This window comes from Medicago sativa, chromosome 6 (genome assembly GCF_051527215.1).
Source record: "Medicago sativa cultivar Bolivia chromosome 6, Bolivia_mono, whole genome shotgun sequence".
Lineage (NCBI taxonomy): Eukaryota > Viridiplantae > Streptophyta > Magnoliopsida > Fabales > Fabaceae > Medicago > Medicago sativa.
The window spans coordinates 44,575,819-44,580,502 of NC_140754.1; the positions used below are offsets into that span (position 1 = coordinate 44,575,819).

Below are 4,684 nucleotides of genomic sequence, written 5' to 3' on the forward strand. Positions count from 1 at the left end.
GTAAGTCTGTAAAGTATTTATATGCCGTTTGTATGCTAAAAAGAAAAAGATATTAATTTTAAAAATAATAATATAGTACCTGAAATCCTTGAATAAATTAATAAAATTCTTGTTATTTTAGTATATACGTGAATATATTACTTCCTGGAGAACAATGCTTACAGTGGTATTTTCTTTACTTTACGGTGAATAGATTAATGTAAGTTCAATGTGGAGTGTGACTATGTTTCTCGGAGCAAAATGTAAGTCTTATTTTATTTTCAAATACGGTTAAAAAGATTTGTAACAATCTAAATTGGTAGTATAGGTATAGTTAATTAATTATTGTAGCTAACACAGTTAGGATGAATTAAGTTGATGAACAATGAAATTTGCCTATTATTCATGAAAATATATGTGTGGGTAAAACTTATTATATGGACTCTGGATAAAATTTTGATTTCCTTTCTATGTTAGGGTATATGATTCGGGCTGTTGACCATAAATTTGAGACACTTATGGAACAAAAATAACGAGAAGAGAAATAAGACTTTTGTGGAAACTCTTTTGTCATGTGTATGATAATGTGTCATTACTTTTTGTGTGGTTGCCTATGTGGCGGGGATTGCATTTATTTTCATTATGATGACATGATATATGCATCTGTGTGGTGCCTTAGTGGCGGGTTACAATTATATTATGTGTGGTGCCTTAGTGGCGTGCTGATTATATCCGGATCATATAGTTTTAGGAGCATGCATACACATATGCATTCCATAAAAGTTCATGAAGATTGAGTCATCTTCTTGGAGAAATTATCCGCAGCTGTAAAAGAAAAGAAAAATAATAATGCAAAACGGACCAAAGCTTAATCATGCTATTTTTATTTATATATGTAAGCAAGCTATAAAAATTTAGTGTGGTGAGTTTTTTTTTTTTTTTAATCGGCTTAGTGTGGTGAGTAATGTTTTTATTTTGACAATTCTGATGAAAAACCTTGATATTTAATTTAAGTGGTTTCACTTCCTTTTTATTCTGTTTTTGCTTAAGGCCATATAAATAATGCTAAGGTAAAATTCTTTTGTATCTGTTATGTTAATTTATTTTACTCTCCAAAGTTTTATGAAAACAATATAATTTTTGGCAGAAGGGTAGTATATGTATATTTTCTGATTTTTAATTCCTTGTTTAGTTTAGTTTTGTTGTGGTTGGAACCTGACCCCTTACACCAACATTTTTAGGTACCAAAGAAGAGATGTCTATGCTTTGAAGTTTTGCTCGAAGTGCGTACTGGGGAAAAATTGGGTTTTTGATTGAATTATAATTTTAAAAGTAATTTGAAGGGTATTTATGCTAAGAATTTTTGTATAGGTTTTTATTAAGAATTTACTATTGATGATTAAAAGAAAAAAATAGTAGTGATTTTCTAATAAGAAAATAATATTAGGCGTAATGTCTTGGAGCAAAATACGGGGCGTTACAAGAACAGTCCTATTCTTGTAGGAGTGCCAAGTGTTGGAAAAACTGTTGTTGTTGAAGGGTTGGCTCAAAGCATAGGTAGAGGTAAAAAAGATTTTGAAAATGGTAAAACAGATGTTAGAAATCTTGCTAATGCAAAGGATATTTGCTTTAGATATGGGCGCATTAGTTGCTGGTGCTAAGAGCAGGGGAGATTTTGAGGAGAGGTTAAAGGAAGTTTTGAAAGAAGTGGAAGAAGCTGAAGGAAGGGTAATTGAAATCCATCTTGTTCCTAATTCTGGTAGAATTGAAGGAATAATGGATGATGCTAATCTTCTCAAACCAATGTTTGATGGTGGTGGATATCGTAGATGCACTGGCACAACAACGACTGAAGATAACAGGAAGTATGTTGAAAAAGATGCAGCATTTGAGAGGAGGTTTGTACAGGTTGATGTGGTTGAAACTAGTGTTCCAAATGTCATTAGTATGCTTCACGGAATCAAAGAGATATACGAGGATCACCATGGTGTTGTAATTCAAGACAATGCTATTGTTGCTGCAACTCAATTGTCTAGTCGATACATAGATGGTATGTTCTTTTGTACTCTACAATTGAGTATAAAAGAACATACCAACTATGTATCGACTAGACAATTGAGCTGCAGCAACAATATCATTGTCTTGAATTATAACACCATGGCGATCCTCGTATATTCCATGAAGCATACTAATGGTATTTGAAACACTAGGTTCCGCCACATCAATCTGTACAAACCTCCTCTCAAATGCTGAATCTTTTTCAACATACTTCTTGTTTTGTTCAATTGTTGTTGCGCCAATGCATCTAAGATATCCACCACGATCAAGCATTGGTTTGAGAAGATTAGCAGCATCCATTGATCCTTCAATTCTACCAGCACCAAGAACAAGATGGATTTCATTGATGAAAATAATTACCCTTCCTTCATCTTTTTCCACTTTTTTCAAAACTTCCTTCAACCTCTCTTCAAAATCTCCCTTGCTCTTGGCACCAGCAACTAATGTGCCCATATCTAAAGCAAATATCCTTGCATTAGCAAGATTTCCAAGATCTGTTTACCATTTTCAAGATCTTTTTTACCTCTACCTATTCTTTGAGCCAACCCTTCAACAACAACAGTTTTTTCCAACACCTGGCTCTTGTACAAGAATGTACAAAAGAAGGTGGACGATTCATTGTTCTCACTATCACTTCAATTTTAATGAAAAGTCATGTGTTGTTGTTATGTTCATTTCAATATTAGAATGGTGTCAATGGATGATTTTTTTGTCATGACATAGTTATCCTTTATCTTTGCAATGCATTGTCAATCAACTTCATTTACTTTTAAGGATCGTTTTTTATTCATCGATCATTTTTAGTGAGTAAAATCACATACCAATCTAAGAAGGTAGGAGATTTTAATGTTAATGTTCTGGTATATGTTATTGAGTGTTGAAATGAAGCAATAAGTATATATCTTGGAAAAATTGGTTAGTCACAAGTATGTGTATTATGTATTCATTTTTAATTTTTTGTGGTAAAACAAAGGCATGATGAAAACTTGGAAATATATACACTGCTAATTTCTCTCTCTGTAGAAGTAACATAACCACCAATTGTGATAACTGGTTACTTATAATTGTGATTTGCATTAACTTCCCTTTAGAGAGGACCATCTGTGGATCAAGTTCTTCAATGAAATTTGTCTGCAAATCAAGAAATTTTAGTTGGTTGTTGAATGTTGATGATGATTGTGTCGCTATCTCTAGTGCCTATTAAATTATTTTATATATCAATATAACGAATTTTAATCTATCTTTTGTTTTACAACATTACAACAATTTTTTTGTCAAAAACATTACAGCAATTTGAATCTATATTGTAGCTTTATGATAGAATCACTCAGTACAAGCTTTTAGCAACAAGCTCAAATTTTTTGTCAAAAAAATAAAATAAAGCAACAAGCTCAAATTTAGATATTTTTTTCTTTCATTGTTTTGACTTTGCTCCTATTTTGGGTTTGAGACCTTTAATGCATTAGCACCATAGTGATATTCATCTTCCAAATCATACTCAAAATCATTATAAAGGTCCAGCTCAGGATAAGAATCTAGTTCAGGTCTTTATATACATATTTGCTTGATCTCAATTGCTACAAGCTCTGTTCAATTTTGTACTCTGTGTCAATGTTATCATAACCGAACCTACCGAATTAATGGGTTCAACATGTAATCAGGCTTGGCAACTGGTAACAAGAACAATTGGTAAGATTTGGCTTAACTGCTGAACTGGTATACCGGTTATGCGAACGGTTTGGTCCACTTTAAAACTCAAAAAGTTAAAACCAGTAAACCTTTTATAACGGTGAGGAAGATCCAGATCTCCATCCAAAGCTCCCCACATGTTTCATATTTCTGGATTTTTCCTATTAGGATTTGGTTGGTTGGAAGCTTTTCTCTGATAGATTTGTTGAAAATTTGTTTCCTGATAGCTCATTGATATTGTTTAATATATGCATCAAATTTTCCCTAGTACATCATTTCATGACTTTTCTTTGTGTAAGAAGTGATGGAAATATCTAATTAATTATAAATTTTATATTATTTTGATTGTGCAATTTTATCCCTGCTTTTCTTTTGAACATTATGGTCTTTCATGTTTTTTCCTTTTGCTATAAGGGGTGTCCTAAAGTCTTTCCTTTCTTGTGCAATTTGATCCCTTGGTGAAAATTAGAGACCAAATTCCTTTCTCCGTCTATTGGCTGTATCTCTTTTTCTAAAGTTTTGGTGCTTTGTGTTGATTGCTTAGCTCTTAATAGTTTCACAGTGCCTAACAAATTTCTTATCTCAATCATGTAGGAGCTGCTGGGAAAAGTTCACGTGAATTTCTCATGTAAAAAGTTGAGGAGTTTCATTATGTTGTTGCATTTTCACCCTCAATTACTTAGTTATTACTTGACTGCATTTTCTCTTCCGGTGCACCGTCGTGCTTGCACTACCATCATACTCGCATCGTCATCGTGTTTGCAGCAAGTACAGGTATTTGTTGTTATCCTCTTCCAGTGTTGTTAGACAGCAGCTATATCAATGTTATAGCATATTAAATGCTCTATACCCACTAGAAACATGCAGGGAGAAGTTTTGAATGCTAGGAACTTAGGCTAGGACAACATTTTAAAAATAAAAACTTTAATTCCATATAAATTAATAAATTTATAGAGAA

General features: G+C 32.6%; 1 pseudogene; it reads right to left on the reverse strand.

The window, feature by feature from the left end:
- Nucleotides 1-2,046: 2,046 nt before the first annotated feature.
- On the reverse strand, nucleotides 2,047-2,490 carry LOC146915414 (chaperone protein ClpB1 pseudogene; annotated as a pseudogene).
- Nucleotides 2,491-4,684: the final 2,194 nt, after the last annotated feature.